Source organism: Rhinolophus sinicus, chromosome X, assembly GCF_036562045.2.
Source record: "Rhinolophus sinicus isolate RSC01 chromosome X, ASM3656204v1, whole genome shotgun sequence".
In the NCBI taxonomy this organism is placed as follows: Eukaryota; Metazoa; Chordata; class Mammalia; order Chiroptera; family Rhinolophidae; genus Rhinolophus; species Rhinolophus sinicus.
The window spans coordinates 47,055,277-47,079,627 of NC_133768.1; the positions used below are offsets into that span (position 1 = coordinate 47,055,277).

The 24,351-nt window shown below is 40.5% G+C and overlaps 2 pseudogenes; one reads left to right on the forward strand and one right to left on the reverse strand.

Moving 5' to 3' along the window:
* The first annotated feature begins 6,788 nt into the window (after positions 1-6,788).
* On the forward strand, positions 6,789-7,505 carry LOC109437247 (geminin; annotated as a pseudogene).
* Positions 7,506-8,019: 514 nt separating this feature from the next.
* On the reverse strand, positions 8,020-8,556 carry LOC109437246 (ubiquitin-ribosomal protein eL40 fusion protein; annotated as a pseudogene).
* Between the last annotated feature and the right edge of the window lie 15,795 nt (positions 8,557-24,351).

Below are 24,351 nucleotides of genomic sequence, written 5' to 3' on the forward strand. Positions count from 1 at the left end.
AATGACAAACTAGAGTGTGTCTTGGGAAAGAGAGTGAGTTCCCTGTCACTGTAACTGTTTAAGGAAAGGCTAGACATCCTCTTGACAAAGATATTGCATTGAGAGGGGACAGGGTGAATATTAGATTAAAATGGCAGAATGTGTCATTAGTTTACTAACTCTTACTCTGTGGGACCCCGAGATTTCTTTTGAGCACCAATAATGTTCCAAGAAAGAATACATAATATCTAAGAGTGCTACCCAACTGCTATTCTAGGCCAAGGAAAACACTGTAGACCAGAGGGTCATGAGGTCCTTAAAGATCCACAGAAGGCTCCCTGGTCCTGCACTCCCAAAATAGTAGTAATTTTTTATGTGTATGTACATTTGACCTTTCATTGGTTTTCAAAGGATCCCCCAAAATGTTAGGAACAACTGTCTTAGAAGTTTCCACGGCCTCAAATCATCTGGTATAAGAAGTGAAGGCCACTTCCTATGTGAAAAACATGACAGTCTTTAGTTTTTTTCTCTTTTTTTCAAAGATGTAGATTTTATATGTGAAACCTTTGACTTCTGTCCTCTAAGACATAGCTTCAAGTTTGGAAACAGGAAGGCGGGAGTGTGGCGAGGGAGGAGCTGGCATGGCTTCACTGCTCAGTGGTTCTGAACAAATCTCAACCCAGGTCCAGCCCCAACAGCAGTCCTGATAGAAGCAAGCTACTCCTTCCCTGCCCTACACTCCCCTCTTTTTACTCCCACTGCAAACAGCCAAATGTTGCTCATGTTTAAAAAAACAATCAGAGACTGAAGCCACCAGGCCCAGACACGAGGAGTTTATCGAAGCCATCAAAGCAGACTCCTTCCCAAAAGGAATTTAATCAAAGTCTTGAAATAATAAAAGAAACTAAGTTTATAGCTTACCTTCAAGTCACTGCAGTACTCAGTCACCAAATTCCTGGCTGAATAGTCAGAAATCCAGCAGACTCAGGGCTCTAGTTGGGTCACAGGTCACACGGGCTTCATCCAAGTTGCCTGGAGTGTAGGCCTAAACTTCCTCCTCCTGAAGAGGCTGGCCTTTAGGACTGCTTTCCTTTTCTCTGGAGTAGGAGCTACATTGCCTTTCTCCAGCACTTCACGACATGGGATCTGTTGAGGAGGAATATGGGAGCTTAGGGAGAAGGGGACCAGAGAGGAAAAATCTCTGGAAAAGACATATTCACTGTCAGTCATTTGCCTCCCTTGCTGAGCAGGAGGATCAGAACATAATTTACTTTGTCATTCCTAGAGTTCCATCTTTTCTCAGCAGAAAATGGAAGGCCTTTCTAATTGGTCTGTACACCAGGGCTTTGATGGCAATTGCAGAGATACCCAACTATCTCTTTGACCTTCAATAGTCTCCACTCCTCCATCCCAACATAAGCTGTTTACCCTCTGCATCTTTTTCCAATTCCCAGACAAGGTATTGAATCAGCCCTGTTCTTTATTGTTGGCAATGGAGCAAAAGACATGTAGATAACATGTTACCCAGGTCCTAGAGTCAGACCAACTTGTTTACATTCAGATTCCTTTACTTCTTAACTGTTTGACCCCAAATTTATTAATTTATGCATCAATTCAACAAATATTTATTGAGCACCTATTACATCTTTAGAGATATAATGGTGAATAAGACAGATGTAGCTCCTTTCATCGTGACATGGTGTAGTCGGGAAGACAGACATAAACAAATAAACTTACATATTGTAATAATTGCTGTAAAGAAAGTGTGCAAGGTGCTATGAGAGTGTTTATCAGGAAGACATAACCTTAAATTGAGGGAGTAGTCCTGGAAGGCTTACTGAAAAAGTGATGCTTAGGGTGAGCCCTGAAGGGTGAGTAGGAGTTAGCTTAGTTGGGGGTAGGAATAGCTTTCCAGGCAGAGAGAACAGAAATAAGTAAAAGTCCAGAGGCAAGAAGGAGTTAGGCATGATAAAAAAAAACTACAAGAAAGTAGAATGGCTGAATTGTAGTGAGCATCTTCATAGATGGGGATGATTGTAAAACCTACCTCAAGAGCTATTGCTGGAAGATTAAATAAGATAATATATGGAAAATATAAAGTGCTTAACACAGTACCTCGTGCATAGTGAGCACTCAGTAAATGTTAGCTATTGCTATTACTGTTATTTCATTATTTATTAGTAATAGTATTAATTTGAAGACATATCTCTGAATGAAAATATGCATCACTCCATCCCTTCTCCTATATGTATGATTCTGCTGGGGTTTAGAAAGGATAGGTACCAGAAAGCATGGTGGCACATTGGACAGTCACACAATACAAATACTGGCCTCTTACTAAGAACATACAATGAGAGCACCCACTTGGAAACTCAGTCTTCTAATGTACCTGGTCTGAAGCAAAGCAACAGAATCTCACAGCCCTCATCCAACTTCTAGTTTAGTTACATTTTAGCAGTGCATCCTAGGGTCCCAGGATCCTCCCTTCTCCAGGCTCCCATAACCACACCAAAAATAGACTGTATCACTCAGGTACCAAGTACGCAGAAACCTCTATTTTCATTTATCTTTCTTGTAGTCTTGTTCTTTGAGCCCCATCCCACTCCTTTTTAACGTGCCACACACTATACTCCTAGCAAACTCCTGGTGGCAGATGTATACTTGCTCTGTCAGTTTCCAATTTCCCTGTGTCCCACCAGTTATAAATGCTCTAAGTTTCCAAAACCCATTATACCATTCTAACCTCATGGAACACTATATCTTACAGGTTTCCCCAGGATTGCCCCTTAAGCTGTTGTACCCATACACAATATCCCTTGAACTCTCCTCCAATATAAACCCAGGGCATAACCTCCTCAGTGTGTAATCTGAATGTCATGTATATATCTCGCACAGGATAACAGTCTCCACCCAAAGCCCATCCAACTACAGTTTAAAGTGCCCACTTTCTCTGCTTCTGCTCATGGATTGCTAACATTGCTAGGTAAAGCTATGAAAATTGGGTCCTCATTTCTGCACAGCAAAAGAAACCATCGACAAAATAAAGAGGCAACCAACTGAATGAGAGAAGATTTTTGCAAGCAGTGCCTCTGATAAGGGGCTAATATCTAAAATATACAAGGAACTCATGCAACTCAAAAACCAAAAAACAAACAACCCAATTGAAAAGTGGGCAGAGGACCTGAAGAGATATTTCTCCAAAGAGGACATACAAATGGCAAATAGACATATGAAAAAATGCTCAACATCACTAATCATCAGAGAAATGCAAATCAAAACCACAATGAGATATCACCTCACCCCAGTCAGAATGGCGATCATCAACAAGACAAATAGTAACAAATGTTGGAGAGGCTGTGGAGAAAAAGGAACCCTCATACACTGTTGGTGGGAATGCAGACTGGTGCAGCCGTTATGGAAGGCAGTATGGAGGCTCCTCGAAAAATTACAAATAGAATTGCCATATGACCCAACAATCCCTCTCCTGGGTATCTACCCAAAAAATCTGAAAACATTTATACATAAAGACACGTGTGCTCCAATGTTCATTGCAGCTTTGTTTACGGTGGCCAAGACATGGAAACAACCACAATGCCCTTCGATAGATGAATGGATAAAGAAGTTGTGGTATATATACACAATGGAATACTATTCGGCGGTAAGAAAAGATGATATAGGAACATTTTTGACAACATGGATGGATTTTGAGAGTATAATGCTGAGCAAAATAAGTCAGACACAAAAAGCAGAGAACCATTTGATTTCACTGATATGTGGTATATAAACCAAAAAAAAAAAAAAAAAAAAAAGAACAAGACAAACAAATGAGAAACAAAAACTCATAGACACAGACAATAGTTTAGTGGTTACCAGAGGGTAAGGGGGGAGGAGGGTGGGAGATGAGGGTAAGGGGGATCAAATATATGGTGATGGAAGGAGAACTGACTCTGGGTGGTGAACACACAATGGGATTTATAGATGATGTAATACAGAATTGTACACCTGAAATCTAGGTAATTTTACTAACAATTATCACCCCAATAAATTTGTAAAAAATTGTGTCCTCAAATGGCTCCACTACAAATATAGTCTTGTCAACCTCAATGGACCAGCCATTTTCTGCTTGATGGCCATTTTATTCATTTAGTTTTTATTCTCTCTGGCATTCACCATAACTCATAAAAATCCCTAACATTCTAAACACCTTTATACTGGCTCAGTGTTAATCAAACTTCTCTGGTAAGCACCTGGTTTAATTATCTAAAAATACAGACTCTTGGGCTCTAGTGGGACTTCCTAAATCAGAATTTCCATCTGAGAGGCTTGGTTATCTATAGCAATGTTTCTCAAACTTTTTGAACTGAGGAACCTTATACTCTTCAAAATTATTGAGGAGCTCAAAGAGCTTTTGTTTATGTGGATTATAGCTATTGGTACTTACTGTACTAGAAATTAGAATTAAGATATTTTATTATCTAATGATTCATTTAAAATAACAATAAACCCATTAAAATTAATATAAATCACATTTTTATGAAAAATAACTATATTGCCAAAAATTTAGTGAGTGGTATACTTTTACATTTTTCCAAACCCTCTTTGATGTTTGCCTTAATAGAAGACAGCTGGATTCTTATATTTGCTTCTGCATTCAATTTGTTGCTATATGTTCTTTTGGTTGAGGTATAGGGAGAAAAATCTGGCCTCTCCCAGATCTGTAATTAGAAAAGAAAGGACCTCACTGACCCCACAAGTCCTTAAACCACACTTTGAGAATCACTGATCTGTACATAACAAGTCTCCAAGTAATTCTTATCACGAAAATATATGGTAAACACTGCATTAGTTCATGTGAGATTTGTAACATTACAAATCTTCATTTGTCTCCAGCTCTCAGCTTCAGCCTGTTCTGGATCAGGCACTCTCTGGTCTCTCTCTGTTGATGAAAACTTTCTCACATTTTACTAAGACCCAAGCCATCGAGCAGTGGCTTCCTATAAATCATTTTGTTAATATTGCTTAGTGTTGCTTTTTTCTTTTAAAGAAAATATCTTTTGATTTTTTTTATTGTAGTAAACTATATATAACAAAATTTGCCATTTTAACTGTTTTTAAGAGTACAATTGGGGCATTAATTATATTCACAATATTGTGCTACCATTGACACTATCTACTTGCAAAATTTTTCATCACCCCAAACAAAAATTCTGAAACCATTAAGCCATAGCTCCCCATATTTCTCCTCCAAGCCCCTAGTGACTCCTAATCTACTTTGTCTCTATAGAACTTCCTGTCCTGGACATTTTATGTAAATGGACTCATACAATGTGTGGTCTTTTGTGATTGGCTTCCTTCATGTAGCACAATGTTTTGAAGGTTGTTCTATATTGTAGTATGTGTCAATACTGCATTTCTTTTTATGTCTGTATAATATTGTATTGTATGGATATACCATATTTTGTTTATCTAGTCATCAGTTGACGGGCATTTGGGTTGTTTCCACTTCAGAGCTATTATGAATAATGTTGCTATGAATATTTGAGTACAAGTCTTTATGTGAAAACATGTTTTCATTTCTCTTGGGTGTATACCTAGGAGTAGAATTGCTGGGTTATATGGTACTTTTATGGTTAACCATTTGAGACACTGCCAAACACTTTTTCAAAGAAGCTGTACCATTTTACATTCCCAGCAGCAATATATGAGTGTTCCAATTTCTGTACATCCTCATTATCACTTGTTATTTTCCATCTTTTTATTGTAGCCATTCTGTGGGGTGTGAAGTGGTATCTATCTGTAGTTTTTATTTGAATTTTCCCAAAGACTAATGATGTTGAGCATCTTTTCATGTACTTCATGGGCATTTGTACATCTTCTTTGGAGAAATGTCTATTCAGATTCTTTGTCCATTTTTAAATTGGGTTATGACTTTTTATTATTGAGTTATAAGATTTCTTTATTATGGACACAAGTATATGATGTGAGGTAGAGATCCAACTTCATTCTTTTGCCCAGATGTCTTGAAAGCATTTGTTGAAGATTATTCTTTTCCCACTGAATAGTCTTGGCACTCTTGTTGATAATCAATTGACCATATACGTGTGGGTTTAATTCTGCATTCCTAATTCTATTCATTGATCTATATGTCTATCTTTATGCTACTACCACACAGTCATGATTACTATAGATTTGTAGTAAGTTTTAAAATCAGGATGTGGGAATTCTCCAACTTTGTTCTTCTTTTTCAAGACTGTTTTAGCTATTCGGGGTCTCTTGTAATGCCACATGAATTTTAGGACCAGTTTGTCAATTTTACAAAGAAGCCATCTGGGATTTTGATAGAGATTGTGTTGAATCTGAAGATGAACTTGTGGAGTATTTGCCATCTTAACAATATTAAGTCTTCCAATCCCTGAACATGGACTGTCTTACCATTATTTAGTTCTCCTTCAATTTATTTCAAACAGGCTTTAGACTCATTTTTCCTTTCCTCTTCTTTCAGAGAATGTTCCTCCCTCTCTGAAAGCTATGTCCTTTCTCTGAATACTTGATCCCAACTCCTCCACATAGCCTTGTCTTTTCAACATATCCGAATTTCTCTAGTTCTTGAAGAACTTCTAAACATAGTCAAGGATGAAACTATTAAGAAAATATCAAGAATTGTGTAAACACTTAAATATTTTAAAAGTATTAAATTTAAAAAGTAAAAAAACCCTGGGGAAACATTTGCTACAATATTTTAAAAGTTATTATCCTTAACATACTGAATATAAGACCCATACAGATATATAATAAAAACATCGAGTCGTCTGGGCGAGAGCTGAGTAGGTGTATAATGAATCCCAGTATGAAGCAGAAACAAGGAATTCCAGAGAATGTAAAGAATAGTCCTATTCCAAGAAGAACTCTGAAGATGATTCAGCCTTCTGCCACTGGATCTTTTGTGGGAAGAGAAAATGAGTTGGTTAAAAGCTTGTCCAAAACGAAACATTGGAATGACCAGTTAACATCTAAGACTTCAAGCTCTGGAGTTGCTATTGTCCCAGAACATAGTGAAAATAAAAATCCTGAAGGAGTTACCCAAGAAGCATTTGATCTTATGATTACAGAAAATCCATCCTCTCAATATTGGAAAGAAATGGCACAAAAATGGAGGAAGGCACTCTATGAAGCACTGAAGGAAAATGAGAAACTTCATAAAGAAATTGAACAAAAGGACACTGAAATTGCCCGCCTAAAAAAGGAGAATGAAGAATTGGCAGAAGTAGCAGAACATGTCCAGTATATGGCAGAGGTTGTAGAGACTGAAAGGTGAACCTCTGGATAACTTCAAATCACCGGATAGTCAGGAATTTGATTCTGAAGGAGAAGCTGGTGAGGATTCTGAAGTGGAAGACTTGGAAATTGGTACATGTGCTGAAGAAATTGTATCTTCCTCCACAGATGCAAAACCATGTACATGAAATTCATTGATACTTAACTCTTGAGAAATTACACTGCCAAGGTTTACCTCCATTATAGTTCTTTGTAGCAGAGCACATAACTTATGCAAACTTGAAATCAAATTTTCTTGTTTGACTCCTGGGACCCTATTATTGCAATAAAATACAAATACTATGTAAAAAAAAAAAAAAACATCAAGCCTAGAAGCCTAGAATAGAATATGGGCAAGGAACATAGACAACTTGCAAAAGAAGATACACAACTTGTAAAACACATAAGCAACATATTTTGACTTCAAAAGTAATAAAGTGCAAGCAAAGAAATATATTTTTTCTTAACAAATTAACAAAGTTTTCAAAAAATATAATAATACTCAAAACCAATGAGGGTGCAGAGAACCAGGCTCAATCATATACTCCTAGTGGGAGAATACTGATGATGCAACTTGATAATATAAATCAAGATCTTTAAAAATGTTTATACTTTTTGACCCAATAAGTCCACTTCTAATAATGGAAGGAGAACTGACCCTGGGTGGTAAACACACAATGTGACATATAGATGATGTATTACAGAATTTTTTTTTCATTGCTCCAGTCAACGAAAGGGAAACTTTATTGAAGCCCCAGGGCCAAGGGGTTTGGGCAGGAGGTCACCCTGTGAGCCGAGGTGGTGGAAGGCCCTTATTTGACCTTCTTCCTGGGGCGTAGGTTGTTGGTGTGGCCACACTTCTTCTTGCGGCAGTTGACAGCACGAGGATGCAGGTGAGCATAACACTTGCGGCAGATCATCTTGTCACAGTTGTACTTCTGGGCAAGCTGGCGGAGGGAAGGCTCAATGATACCACCCCGCAGACAAAGCACCAAGTGCAGAGTGGACTCTTTCTGGATGTTATAGTCTGAGAGAGTGCGGCCATCCTCCAGCTGTTTGCCCGCAAAAATCAGATGTTGCTGGTCAGGTGGGATGCCCTCCTTGTCTTGGATTTTGGCTTTGACATTTTCAATAGTGTCACTGGGCTTGACCTCGAGTGTGATGGTCTTGCCCGTCAGGGTTTTCACAAAGATCTGCATCTCTATGTCTGCTGGGGAGGCTGCTCTGCCACCTCGTTGAAAAGAAAGAGCATATTACAGAATTTTAAACTTGAAACCTATCTAATTTTACTAACCATTGTCACCCAAATAAATTTTAATTAAACAAATAACACAAAGATATATACACAAAGATGCTTCTTGCAGCATTATATATAAAACAAAAAAAGGAAGGAAGGAAGGAAGGAAGGAAGGAAGGAAGGAAGGAAGGAAGGAAGGAAGGAAGGAAGGAAGGAAGGAAAAGAAAGAAAAAAATAATTTTTCAACAGTAGAAGAATGGCTTTAAGTTATGGTACATCACTATGATCACTTATTATGCAGTCCATTTAAAATGAGGTTATTGAGAGAGATATATAAGATAAACACTGAGTAGATAAACACTGTGCCTGCTTCCTTGGGTGAATACATTAAAATTACAACTAAATTATAGAACAGACAAACTGGAGAACCACCTCAAGTTTTATAACTAGCTGACCTGAAGTTTTATAACTAAGGATATAAAGAAGAAGCCATGTCAAGACTGGTAGGAGGGGCAGAGACGGAACAGGCCCCAAACCTCTGTGTGCTGGTTGAGAATCAGGGGGGATACTTCAGCCACAGAGGTTCCCCCGGGGAGGAGTGTGCGACCCCTGCTGACACCAGGCTCCCCAGCCAGGAGTACTGGTACTAGGAAGAGAAGACTCCACAACATCTGGCTATGAAAAACAGTGGGGATTCCAACCATCTTGGTGGATGGAAGGCTGCAGGAAATCCAGACGTTCTCTTAAAGGGCCCACACACAGATTTACTCACTCTCAGGAACTCACCCTGGGCTCCAGCAGAGGGACGGTGACTAGGGGTGCATTGGAGGTATAAAGAGGGGAAACTGAGATGTGTGACTGGGTTGGAGGACAGTCACCATTTTCGCTGTGTGGGGTCCTACTCCTGTGCAGCTAGAAGGTAGGCACCATATTTCCTGTGTTGAGTCCTCCCCAACAAAGCCAAATGTGAATCGGAATTGGTCTGCTGAGCTCTACTGGGACCCCCCCCAACCCAACTCCCCCAATGTCAAAAGCACTCTCAGTGAGAAGCCAGCCCCACCCGAATTGCACTCTTTCTTGGAAAACTATTGGAGACTGCAGGCCCCAGGTGGGCGGTGACTGGTCTTTGTGTGTTCTGAGACTTTTGCTGAGAGGTCCAGGATCAGCACTGGCACCAAACCAGAATCTACATTAATCTGGTGAGCACAACTCTTCCCACTTTAGGGACTCCCTGAAACCCTGCCTTACCCAATTTGCATATTGCACGAGGCTTTCTCAGTGGCTGAACCTTAAGGGAGCTGGAAGTTGGCAACAGACCACAAGGTGTCCTGACTTTTTGCAGAGCTATCTCAGGCCCAGTACTGGTGGCAGACATCCTTGGTTTGTAGTGTGGCCTCTCCCATGTGCCTCCAGGTTTAGCACAGGCAGCAAACAACCACAGATTAATCACTTTATATCTCCTACAAGGTAATCCCTGGCAGGCTACTGACAGTGGGTGATCCGGGCTTGCACTGGATCCCTTACGAAGAGGCCCCAGAAGCAACACACTTGGAGGTTGGCTTCAGACCACAGCAGAGCACAACCCAATTAGGCCCACCAAGTGGCACACACAAAGGGCAGTCTCAACAGGCACCAGAGTCTGCTCGGTGAATCCCGCTCTGTGGGGTAAGCCTCCTGCACAACAACCTGTAAGCTGTGGACATGGCCAAACCCCACAGCCAATCAGACTGAGGATCAATCCCACCTGCTGACATGCCAATGACAACCCAGGCTCAACTATATCAGGAAGACCCACATAAGCCACACAAGGGACACTCCTGGGCCACGTGGAGCAGGTGACCAGGAAGACTGTGCCACTGGACCCCACAGGACACCTACAACATAGGGTGACCCAGCCAAGACGGGGAGACATAGTAGATCTACCAAATACATAGGAAAGACACAAAGAGGCAGCCAAAATTAGGAAATAAAGAAATACATCCCAAATTTAAAAACAGGAGAAAACTCCAGGAAAAGAACTAAACAAAATTGAGGTAAACAACCTACCAGAGACAGAGTTCAAAACAATGGTTATAAGGAATCTCAAGGAACTTAGTGAAAACTTCAACAAAGAGATAGCAAGCATAAAAGAAAGGACATAAAAAGCATAAAAAAGAACCAGTCAGAAGTGAAGAGTATAATAACTGAAATGAGGAATAATACTGGAAGGAATTAACAGCAGACTAGATGAAGCAGAGGATCAATTCAGCAATTTGGAAGACAAGGTAGCAGAAAACATCCAATTGGAAAATAATAAAAAAAGAATTCATAATATTGATGATAGTTTAAGAGACCTCTAGGACAACATCAAGAATAACAACATTCACATCAGAAGGAGAAGAGAGAAAGCATGACATTGAGAACCTATTTGAAGAAATAATGACTGAAAACTTTTCTAACCTGGCGAAGGAAATAGACATACAAGTACAGGAAGCACAGAGAGTCCCAAACAAGATGAACCCAAACAGGCCCACACCAAGACACATTATAATTAAAATGGCAAAGTTAAAGACAAAGACAGAATCTTAAAAGCAGCAAGAGAAAAGCAGTTAGTTACCTACAAGGGAGTTCCCATAAGACTGTCAATTGATTTCTCAACAGAAACTTTGCTGGCCAGAAGGGCTTGGTACAAAATATTCAATGTGATGAAAAGCAAGGACCTACATACAAGCATACTCTATCCAGCAAGGCTATCATTTATAATCAAAGGACAGATAAATAGCTTCCCAAACAAGAAAAAGCTAAAGGAGTTCATCACAACCGAACCAGTACCACAAGGAATGTTAGAAGGAATTATTTAAGACGGGAGGAAAAAAGATCAAAATTATGAATAATAAAACGGCAATAGCTATATATCTATCAACAATTACTTTCATTGTAAATGGATTAAATGCTCCAATCAAAAGGGCTGAATGGATAAGAAAGCAAAACCCTTACATATACTGCCTACAAGAGACTCACTCCAGATTAAAAGACACACACAGAAAGAAAGTAAAAGGATGGAAAAAGATATTTCATAAAAATGGGAAAAAAAAGATGGGGTAGTAATACTTACACCAGACAAAATGGACTTTAAAACAGAGGCTGTAACAAGAGACAAAGAAGGACCCAGTAATCCCACTTCTGGGTCTTTATCTAAAGAAACTCAAAACACTACTTCGAGGGGACGTGTGCAGCTATATGTTTGGTGTAGCACTGTTTACAGTGGTCAAGATATGGAGGCAGCCTGGTTTTCTGTTTATGAAGAATGGATAAAGAGGAGGTGGTATATACAATGGAATATTGCCTGGCCATGGAAAGGAATGGGTTCCTGCCATCTGCAGCGGTGTGGGTGGACCTGGAGGGTATTGTGCTGAGTGGAGTGTCAGACAGAGAAAGACAGATGCAATGAGATTTCACTTATATGTGGAATCTAAAGAATAAAATAAACAAAACAGAAACAAACTCATAGATACAGAAAACATTCCAATGGTTGCCAAATGGGAGGGATGTTGGGTGTGTAGGTGAAATAGGGGAAAGGATTAAGAAGTACAAATTGGTTGTTACACAGTAGTCATGGGGATGTAGGGCATACAAATAGAATATAGTCAATAATATTGTAATAACTATGTATTGTGTCAAATGAGTACTAGATATGTTGGGGTAATAGATGGGAGGGGGTTGGAGGACAGGGTGAAAAAGGTAAAGGGATTAAGAAGTGTAAATTGGTAGTTACGAAATAGTCATGGGGATGTAAATTAAAACTTAGGGAATATAGTCAACGATATGGTATTAACTATGTTTAGTGCCAGAGGAGTACTATAATGGTCAGGGGGATCACTTCTTAAATTATATAAATGTCTAACCACTATGCTGTATACCTGAAATTAACATAAAATAATATTGAATGTCAACTGTAATTGGGAAGTTCATAAAGGGGGAGGAAAGGTAAAGGGGAATAAGATGTCCAAATCATCAGGTATAAAACAAGTAAGTCATAGGGATATAATGTACAGCATAGGGAATATAATCAATGATAAAGTGATAACGTGGTATGGTGTAAGATGGTTGCTGGACTTACGGTGATCACTTCTTTAGGCATATAAATGTTGGATAACTATGGTGTACCCCTGAAACTAGTATAATATTGCATGTTAGCTATATTTTTAATAAAATCTTAAAAATAAAATAAGGTTGTTGAATATTTTAAATGACATAGAGACTTTCTCTGAGGACAATTTAAAGGGAAAAGAAGAATACGGAATTGTATTACACTATGATCTAAAATATATAAATATATCATACATATATACATACATACATACGAATAGAAAAAATAAGAGTTAAATGAGTCAAAATGTTGAGTGTTTTTCTGTGAGCTGTAGGTTTTTATCTTTATCTTCTATATTTTTTCTGTATTTTTCTAACTTTTCTATAGTGACCATGTATAATTATGTATATAGTGGATTAGGGTTTCCAGGCGGGAATTCCCGCCTGTTCTCAGGAATTTTTTTTCACTTTCCCATTTCCGAATCCCGAGATATAAACTGTTTTCTGTTCTCCATGATGAACCGTTTCCACAAAGTGATGGGCGATACTACCAACCACCTGGGTTCAAGGAGCCAATTTTCCCAATTTCCCAACCAACTTTTCTCTGGATTCGGGAACAGGAAAGTGAAAAAAAATTCCTGAGAAGGGGCGGGAATTCCCTCCTGGAGACCCTATAGTGGATTGCCTTGATGCCATTATAGTACTTAATCAGTTCTCCGTTAATGGCCATAGAAAACAAGGAAGCATTTAGCCTTCTGCTACTGCAATCAACATTCAAGTGAATATCCTTGTACATACATTTTTGTGGACAATGTGAGTGTATCTGTAAGATAAACTCCTAGAAGTGAAATGTTCTGGGACAAATGAAATAAGCATTCTAAATTTTGATAGATAGTGCCACATTATCCTTCATCAAAGTTGTGCCCATTTATACTACTGCCAATAATTTATAAGGGTGCATGTTTCACCATACTCTTGTCAACAAAATAAACAATTTTTTTTTATCTTTTCCAATGAGAGATGAAAATTGTATTTCTTTTAGCTTCATTTGCATTTTATCAGTGAGATTAATCATCTTTCCTTTTGTTTAAAAGCCATTTGCTTTGCTTCAGTCTCCTTATTTTATAAATGGTGAGACTGACACCCAAAGAGGGTAATATATTTAAGGGGACATACCTAATTAGTGGTAAAATCAAAATTAGCTCCATAGTTTATTGAACTTTAATCCTAGACTCTTTGTATCCATCAATTTGTCTTTACCTGTAACACAAATTACCACCTGATCATATACTGCGCCAATATGCTGGCTTCATATCAAGAACATCAAACTTATCTTCCCAAACAGGTTGCAAGCAGTACCATAAAAAAAGGGGGCGTTGCAGGTGGCAGATTTGGATTTGAAACCTGGATGTTCTATGTTCTACTTGTGTGAACCTTTGGCAAGCCTCATTTTCCTCATCTATAAAATGGTGGCAATGATAGAGGACTAAATGACATAATGGGTGTAAATAACCTAGGATAGTGGCTGACACATGGAAAATACTTTGTAAATGGGAGATACACAGCTTCTTAATGCCAGGATTCAGACCAGCAAGTTCTCTATAACTTCTACATCATACCAGTCACAGAGCGGGGAACTCAGTAGGTACTAACAAATGTTCATTGACTTCAGGGGAGGCTTACAGTGTAATAGAGGTTCAAAAAGCAGAGAGAGGGGTGGCTGGTTAGCTCAGTTGGTTAGAGCATGGTGCTGATAACACCAAGGTTACTGGTTCGATCCCCGCATGGGGCACTGTGAGCTGTACCCTCGTAAAAAAAAAAAAAAAAGTTTACTTAAAAAATTTGTTTTAAAAAAAAAAAGAGAGAGAAATCCTATTGCCCTACAGCCTGCTGTCCTAATGCTCTGGAGTCTTGTCCCCACATACAGTGAATAACTGCACAATAATGACTCAAAACCCTGCAGCCACCTGGCAGAGAAAACAACCACCAGTTCCTTCCAACTGCTCCTCAAGGTATATCTAAATGATGGGCGAGGGATCGGGGGGTGGGGCAGGGGAGAGAGAAATCCTAGGCTAAAGAGGTCCAGCCCTCTGGCAGTGAAGTTTTAGGGAGAATGTATCATTACATTCCCTGTTACATGAGCTGCTGTATGGTGAGGAGCAAACTGAAGAAATGTAACATGGTCAGATTTGTGTTTTAATAAGATCATTCTGGTTGCAGTGTGGAATATTGATTGGATGAAGGTGGGGAGACCAATGAAAAGTTTATTGTAGTTATCCACTCAGGAATAGGTCAGGGTTGGGTAGATGGAGGTTGAAGGTATAGGAGAGAGAGGGGGGATGATGGATAGAGCCACATCTCTAAGGAGGGGGAGGAATTTGATTCCAGAGCACAGGTGGAGGGATTCATTTATTGCCAGAAGGGAAACACTGACACTGAGACTAAAGAGAAGGGGAAAGGAAAGGTAAGTTTGTGCGGGGGACTAGGTGGAAAGGAGATTGAGAGATTCTGACTTGATGATGCCCTTGCCATTCTCACGGAACTAGGAGGCAAGGCCATCTCCTGAGTATAAAGAGAAGGGTAGAAGGCACTGACTAGGGACACTTAGAAGGGTTTCTACACAGCTGAGTTTACAGTTAATGACTTCGTTGTGGTTCCAGTTCACAGAGTTGTGGAATTATCTTTCTGAGAAAAGTTTTGGTGATTAGGATATCATGGTTACTGTCAAAAAGTATCTTCTAAAACAGGTACTAAACTTATGGGCCTTGGGTTCAAAGAGCATTTTATAAATTTGATTCCAAAGGCAATGGAAGTAAAAGCTAAAATAAACGAATGGGACTATATGAAACTTAAAAGCTTCTGCACAGCAAAAGAAACCATCAACAAAATAAAGAGGCAACCAACTGAATGGGAGAAGATTTTTGCAAACAGTGCCTCCGATAAGGGGCTAATATGCAAAATATACAAGGAACTCATGCAACTCAACAACAAAAAAACAAACAACCCAATTGAAACATGGGCAGAGGACCTGGAGAGACATTTCTCCAAAGAGGACATACAAATGGCAAATAGACATATGAAAAAATGCTCAACATCACTAATTATCAGAGAAATGCAAATAAAAACCACTATGAGATATCACCTCACCCCAGTCAGAATGGCTATCATCAACAAGACAAATAGTAACAAGTGTTGGAGAGGCTGTGGAGAAAAAGGAACCCTCATACACTGTTGGTGGGAATGCAGACTGGTGCAGCTGTTATGGAAGGCAGTGTGGAGGTTCCTCAAAAAATTACGAATAGAATTACCATATGACCCAGGAATCCCTCTCCTGGGTATCTACCCAAAAAATCTGAAAACATTTATACATAAAGACATGTGTGCTCCAATGTTCATTGCAGCTTTCTTTACGGTGGCCAAGACATGGAAACAACCAAAATGCCCTTCGATAGATGAATGGATAAAGAAGTTGTGGTATATATACACAATGGAATACTATTTGGCGGTAAGAAAAGATGATATAGGAACATTTGTGACAACATGGATGGATCTTGAGAGTGTAATGCTAAGCGAAATAAGTCAGACAGAAAAAGCAGAGAACCATGTGATTTCACTGATATGTGGTGTATAAACCAAAAACAACAAAAGAACAAGACAAACAAATGAGAAACAGAAACTCATAGACACAGACAATAGTTTAGTGGTTACCAGAGGGTAAGGGGGGTGGCGGGTGGGAGATGAGGGTAAGGAGGATCAAATATACGGTGATGGAAGGAGAACTGACTCTGGGTGGTAAACACACAATGGGATTTATAGATGATGTAATACAGAATTGTACACCTGAAATCTATGTAATTTTACTAACAATTGTCACCCCAATAAATTTAAAAAATAAATGGAAAAAAAAAAGTATCTTCTGTGAAGATGTAAAAGCAGAAGGCATATTGCTTGGCCTGTGGAGTGAAGAGGAGGGTAAAGGCAACTGCAGGCAGCAGGCATAGACCACACTTTTGAGAGGTTTGGCAGAAAAAAGAAAAGGGGAAGATAGGAACATGGCTTGAGGAAGAAGCAGAGAAAGGATAATTTGCGTTTGTTTTTAGGGTAGGAGAGACTTTGAGGCCTAAAAAGGATGCTATGTACATACTCTAATGGAGGTAATATAAAGTAATGCTTAAGAGCACAGGCTCTGGAGCCATCCGTGCCTGAGTTCAAATTCTGGCTTTGCCACTTACCTTAAAATTATGTAAGTCGCTTACCTTCTCTGTGCCTCAATTGCCACAGTGCAAAATGGGGAAAAAATTACAGTATCCACCTCAGGATTGCTTAAGTAATAAATGAGATAATATTTGTAAAACACTAAGGACAGTAACTGGCATATAGTAAGTACTTGATAAGTGTTAGATATTATTATTTAAGCAAAAAATGCAGGATATTATTAGGTTTCTTTTTATTTTGGCAAGCTTTTTTCCTTATTGTAAAAGTGATTTCATATATATATATATATACATGTATATATTTTTAAGCTTTTGAAAAAGTATGCAAGTATTGTTTTTTACTACATGAAAACCAGAAGATAAAGATAAACAAAAAGAAAACAAAACCAGCTATATCTTCATTCTCTATCATCTTTAATATTCTGATGTGTATCACTCCAGACTTTTTTCTATTCATCCAATGATGGTTTTCAAATTGTGTTTTGGTGTATGTGCATGCCTACAACAGGGAGGCCAGGCAAGTACTTCCACTGAGATTTTGGGTTTTGTATCTGTGGCAGCTAAGGTTAATTACCCTAATACACATGCTTCCCTCATTTCCCTTGATGCCCCCCAACCCAGGGAAGGCCAAACCCACTATACTCTGCCCCAGCTCTTAATTCTGGGGTCCCCAACAACATGAGAGACCCAGGCTCTCCATCTGCCCAAATGGAGAGGGGAACTGAGACACCTCCCCTGGGGCTCTGGTTCTAGCAATTCCTGCCTTCTAGTTCCCCTGTTCAAAATGCAGATCCTGTATATTGCTCTAGATCCACTGTCCTCTTGATCCTGGAAATGTGGTTCCTGGGCCAGCAGCACCAGCATCACCTGACAGCTTGTTCGAAATGGAAATTCTTGGGCCCCACCTCAGAGCTACTATATCAGAATCAAAGTTTAACAAGCTCCCCAAGTGATTTGCATATACATTAAAGTTTGAGAAGCATGGAACCAGCACAGGTCCTTTCAATTCTAAGAATGAAGATTTCCCTAAATGTTCTCTAACACTAGAAACTTCAAGAACATTCTCATCAAAAGACTTACCTTTCATTAGGCCATTATGTTTAATGGAACAGTCTGAGCTTTGTATGTGAACAATAGGCCCTATGCTTTTCTCAGGATTCCAGTGCATCCCATTCAAACATTAAACATCTTTATGATCAAACTCAGTAACCAGAGGATGGAATGAGGGAAAAGACTGAATAACTCTGATCCTAATGGGGATCTGATTTCTTCTGAGTAGACAGCATCAAACAATATCCTGTCAGAAGAGAAGAAATTATGTTGTCTGGGCAATGTGGGCCATGCATTCAGAGAACAAGTTTCTGCCAGTACGTACAAAGGGACAGCGTATGTGGAATGTTTCTGCCCCTGGGTTCTATATACCATCCAAAGTCAGAAAAGAGAAACTTCTATCAAGGATCACTCATATTTTTTACCTTCTTCTTCCTCTTCTTCTCCTCCTACTCCTTCTTGTCCCTTTAACACTCCTTGTAATACTGGTTTGGTGATGATAAAGTCCTTTAGCTTTTTCTTGTCTGGGAAGCTTTTTATTTGTCCTTTGATTTTAAGTGATAGCCTTGCTGTGTAGAGTAATCTTGGTTGTAGGTCCTAGCTTTTTATCACATTGAATATTTTTTGCCTCGATATTTTATTAAAATTTTAAACACAGAAAAAGTTTAGAGGATGACCAATGAACATCTCTATATCCTCTATAAAGATTCAATGACAGTTGACAATTGTTTTTACCTATTTATATGAAAATACACTGTAAACATCATGACTTTTCAAATTGAAAACTTTTGCATGCATCTCTTAGGAATAAGGACATTGAACTATATACCTTTTAGCATTGCAAATGGAATCCCCAGATAGACCAGGGTGCTGTAGTTCTCCAGCATCACCTCCCGGTACAAGGCTCTCTGCACAGAGTCCAGGTACAACCACCTGTTCTGGCTAAAGAGCACAGCCACATCCCCGAATGTCACAAACTCCATTGCATGAGCAGGCAGCAAATCCATGGCCGTTCTCTCCTTCTTAGTTTTCTATCAATGGAGAGCAGATTGCTGTCAAGGTCAGTATGGAGATAGGTGTTGGCACTACCCACCACCTGGGAGAGGCAAGGGAGCTTCTCTGCCTCAGGCAGGCTGCCCTAGTGGAGCCAGGATAACTCATGCCACAAGCCCCAAAAAGGCAGCGAGTGGTCTCCGCAATCCCACAGACCCCAGGAGACACTTTAAATATTTCATGCCAACCCATTCTGGTCTGCAAAGTTTCTGTTAAGAAATCAACTGACAGTCTTATGGGAGCTCCTTTGTAAGTAACTAATTGCTTCTCTCTTGCTGCTTTTAAGATTCTTTGTCTTTAACCTTTGGCATTTTAATCACGATGTGTCTAGGTGTGGGCCTCTTTGGGTTCGTCTTGTTTGGGACTCTCTGTGTTTGTTGGGCTTGTATGTCTATTTCCTTCACCACATTAGGGAATTTTTCTATCGTTATTTCTTCAAGTAGGTTTTCAATTCCTTCCTCTCTGTCTTCTCCTTCTCGTACCCCGTTGATGCCAATGTTGGTATGCTTGATGTTGTCCCAGAGGCCCCTTAAACTATTGTAATAACTATGTGTGGTGTCACATGGGTACTAGATTTGTCAGGGTGATCACTTTGTAAATTATATAAATGTCTAATTACTATGTTATACACCTGAAACTAATATGATATTGTATGTTAAGTGTAATTGAAAAATAAAAAGAAATATTTAAAAAAACATTTCAATAAACCTGCATCCCAAGTTAGCACAAAAAAGGATCACTCACCCACTGATGTAAATTAAATAGTTAATAAATGAAGGGCCCTTGAATACAGCAATTTTTTTAGTGCAATAAACTATATTACTTACTTCTTTTTAAAAACCATGAATAGAACATATAAAACTTTATTCCATAGACATAATAGAGAATTACGAGATGTACTTTAGTCCTTTGTTATAGCCAATTAAAAAATAGGAACAGAAGTAAAGAAAATAAAGAAGGAGAAGGAGAAAGATAAAGAGATGCAAAGAAAAAGAGAAACAGACATACATATACATTTGGGGACACAGAAATAGATTTTGGTGGTATTGTTATTGCCATAATGTTCTCAGGTAACATGACTGCCAAGACATTTACACATTAAGTTCATCAAACATTTATTTCACACTTTTTCTCTCAGCTGCTGAGGATATTATGGTGAGAAAACAGAGTTTCTGCCCTTAAGGAGCTCACATATCTAGCAGGGGAGCAAGACATTAATCAAGTAATCACACAAATAGCCATTTGTATTAGTTTCCTGTTGCTGTTGTAACAAATTACCACTAATTTAGTGGCTTACAACAACACCCATGTATTACAGTGTTTCCCCAAAAATAAGACATAGCCGGACAATCAGCTCTAATGCATCTTTTGGAGCAAAAATTAATATAAGACCCGGTCTTATTTTAATATAATATAAGATTGGGTCTTTAATATAATACAATAATATAACATAATACAATATAATATAATATAATACCAGGTCTTATATTAATTTTTGCTCCAAAAGACGCATTAGAGCTGATGGTCCGGCCAGGTCTTATTTTTGGGGAAACATGGTATCTTACAGTTCTGTATGTAGAAGTCTAACATGGGTCTCACTGGGCTAAAATCAAGGTGTCATCAGAGCTGCGTTCCTTTTTGGAGGTTCTAGGTAAGAATTCTTTTCCTTACCCTTTCCAGTTTCTAGAGGCCACCCACATTCTTCCTCATCTTCAAAGCCAGCGGCATTGCATCTTCTGAGACATTCATTCCCGATTTCATCTGCCTGTGACTTTCCCTCTGCTTCCCTCTTCCACTTTTAAGCACCCCATGATTACATTAGGCACACATGGATAACCCAGGAGACTCTCCCCATCTCGAGGTCAGTTAATTAACAACCTTGATTCCTGCAAACTTAATTCTCCATTGCCATGTAATTTAACACATTCTCAGGGGATTAGGATGTAAACTTCCTTGGGGGACCATTATTCTACCTGCTACTCCATTTGATTACAAATTGTGCTTTATAGAAGTCATTGACTTAAATAGGGGTCATGCAGGGAATCTGGTCCCTCTCCTCGCATAAGACCACAGGATATGGTGAGGCCAAAAAGGAACACCAATGGAGTCATGAATAGGGGGTTCATACCACTATTTCTCATTGGCAGCTGGGTTGGAGACACAGGAAGCAGGAGCCACACGATCTGCAATCCGCCGTCCGCCGTCCGCTTCTCTGCCCACCAATCAACCAACCAACCAACCAACCAACCAACCAACACCCTAGTGTAGCCACGACAGTTACATTAGTGGCTAATGGCTAACTGGTTACAGCTGATGGCCACCCAGCCACAGCGGATGGACATCTAATAACCGAGCCAGCACCTTTCCACGTGAGGCCGAGAGCCTGGAAACTGCTCTCCTGGCTCTGTACACAAAATAGGGCTATGACCTGAGCACAAATACAGAAGCATGGCATTTCTTGGCAATATCCTGAGTTTTGTTCTTTGCTGTCTGCATTTTTTTGTGTTTTCTGTTTCCTCTGAGATGCCCTCCTCCTCAGTCTCTACATGTCCATATTCTAACTACCGTGTTTTCCCGAAAATAAGACCTAGCCAGACAATCAGCTCTAATGCATCTTTTGGAGCAAAAATTAATATAAGACCCAGTCTTACTTAACTGTAATATAAGACCAGGTCTATAATATAATATAATATAATATAATATAATGTAATGTAATGTAATGTAATGTAATGTAATGTAATGTAATAATATAATATAATATAATATAATATAATATAATATAATATAATATAATAAATTGTCATGCGGGGTCTCTGGTCTGACTCCCCACATGAGAACGCAGGATACGGCGAGGCCAAAAAGGAACACCAATGAAGCCATGGATGGGGGGTTCATACCACTATATTCTCGCTGGTGGGCTGGGCTGGAGACACAGGAAGCAACAGCTACACGATCCACAATCTGCCCTCCACTTCTCTGCCAACCAACCAACCAACCTTCTTGCCAGCGTAGCCACGGCAGTTATATTAGTGGCTAATGGCTAACCAGTAACAGCTGATGGGCAACTATTCTCAGCTGACGGCCATCTACTACCCGAGCCAGCACCTTTCCACATGAGGCTGAGAGCCTGTAACTGCTCTCTGGGACTCTGTCCCCACACTCCACCCCCCACCCCAGGGTCTCGCCTCACAATCTATGCAACAAATGTCTTCCGCGAGGGAGCCTGTGCCATATTAGCCTATAGGCACCTATGAAACGGAAGAAATTGTAGTCATAGGAACCAACAATGGCAAACCCCTTCCATCTGGGAGGATACATGTTGGGTTTTGTCCTGGGAAAGGAGGGTCACTGCCACTGGCACCTTTCCCGGTTTGTGGCCCGTTGGCTGCATAGGAAATCCCAGACCTTTATGGGAGTGCTTGGGGTCCCTTGCATAGTTTCAACATGTAACAGAACAGGGGACCCCATAATAGGCCACAGCGAGAGCACATATGTTCCCTGCAAAATTGTCCCGACATTGGGACCTCCGTATATCACCGTCACTTGCGGTGGCCACTCAGCCACCACCCCGGGTATCACTTGCAAATCATGGATCAGACCAGCCCCCCAGGGGCTATCAGGCCAAACCACCGACAGTGGGGGCTTTTGACCCGCCAGGGCCAAGTCCATTGCTGCCATTCCACTGCTTTCAAGCATATGGGTGCTGGCAGCAAAATGTTTCCATTTCTGCCATAGCCTGGCTTTAACAGAGTCTCACTTGTGGTAACCTATAACTGAATGGGAGCGGCTGTTCGATTTAGCAGAGCTTCTACTGGTGCGGGCCCTCCCTTCCGTGGTCTCTCATTCAGGATTCTCAAGACGTCCCATAGACCGAGGCCCAGTTGCGCATCGTGGGAGGGTGTTTTGACACCTGGAGGCCTTGCTTAAAAAGTCGATTGTCACAAATGTTCCTATATCATCTTTTCTTACTGCTGGGTGATGAACACACAATGGGATTTATAGATGATGTAATACAGAATTGTACACCTGAAATCTATGTAATTTTACTAACAATTGTCACCCCAATAAATTTAATAAAATAAAATTAAAAAAAAAAGTCGATTGTAGTGTTCAATCATGCCAGCTACTTGTGGATTGTATGGGGTATGAAACAATCATTGTATGTCTATCCTGGCAGCCCAGAGTTGCACTTCTTGCCCCGTAAAATGGGTACCCCTGTCACTTTCAATGACTTGGGGGCATCCATAGAGGGCGCACAGCCATGTAAGAGCGACCACTGTATGCCACTGATCCGCAGCCAGACACAGCCAAGCAAACATCAACCCCGTAGCAGAGTCCACTGCTGTAAACACATACATAGCATTGTGGGCCTTAGGTAGGGGTCCAATGTAGTCCACTTGCCAGCAAGTGAGGGGCACCCTCCCTCAAGTAATCTGCTGTGTCTCCCAGGGGAGCCTCCGCCTTTGGGAGCTGTCCTGGACACAGACGGCACAGTCATAGCAGACATCTGCTATCTCCTGCCATTTAAAGGCAGACCCCAGCGCCTGCTCACCTGCCACATGGTTTGGCTTCCAGCATGCTGCAATTTCCTATGCAGCCAACGGGCCACATCAGTGGCAGGGGCCTGTTCTAACCATCGGACCCATGCTAGAGTATCTGCTTCATCATTACCTGGGGACACTAAGGGGAAGTCACCTGTGACATGCATTAGGGTCACCTCCATTCTCTGCCCTAGGTCACAGAGGTCTTGCCACATGTCTTGACCCCACAGTGGACGGTGTCCTACCAACCAGTTTTGGTGTTTCCACGTAGGGAGCCACAACGTTAGGCCCCGGAACACCGCCCAGCTGTCAGTGCAAATAACTAGGGGCCCAGGCTCGTGGTTGATTACCATCCACACAGCCCGTAGCTCAGCCCACTGGCTACTCTGGCCTGTCCCAGTATCAAACCAAATGGTGTCTGTTTTGGGCTGCACACCAATAGCCACCTAAATGGTTGCAATTCCCCAGCTAGAACCATCAGTATACCAGGCATCCTCAGGTACTGGGGACTGTCCTTCTCTGTAGGCGAGGCCTCCAAGTCCTCTCCCATAGGCAGAGCGCTTGGCTCATCCTGGGCTACAAGCTCCACAGGCCCCAGGACCTGTTGTAGCTCTGTACTCAAAGGGCTTGAAGTAAGGGTGCTACATTGCTCCAAGTAGGCACCCCACTTCGCAAGGGTGGTGGTCTGTGCCACCCCCATTTTGAGTCACTGGGTTCACATACAGATCCACCCCTGGACGGGAGAGGTTGTTCGAACCAACACCCGTGCTGTTCCTGTGATGGCTACTGTGGCCACTAGGGCTGCATACACAGCAGTCAGCTGTTTCTCTATTAGAGAGTAGCGGACCTCCGCTCCTTTCCACAATTGGGACCAAAATCACACTGGTGACCAGAG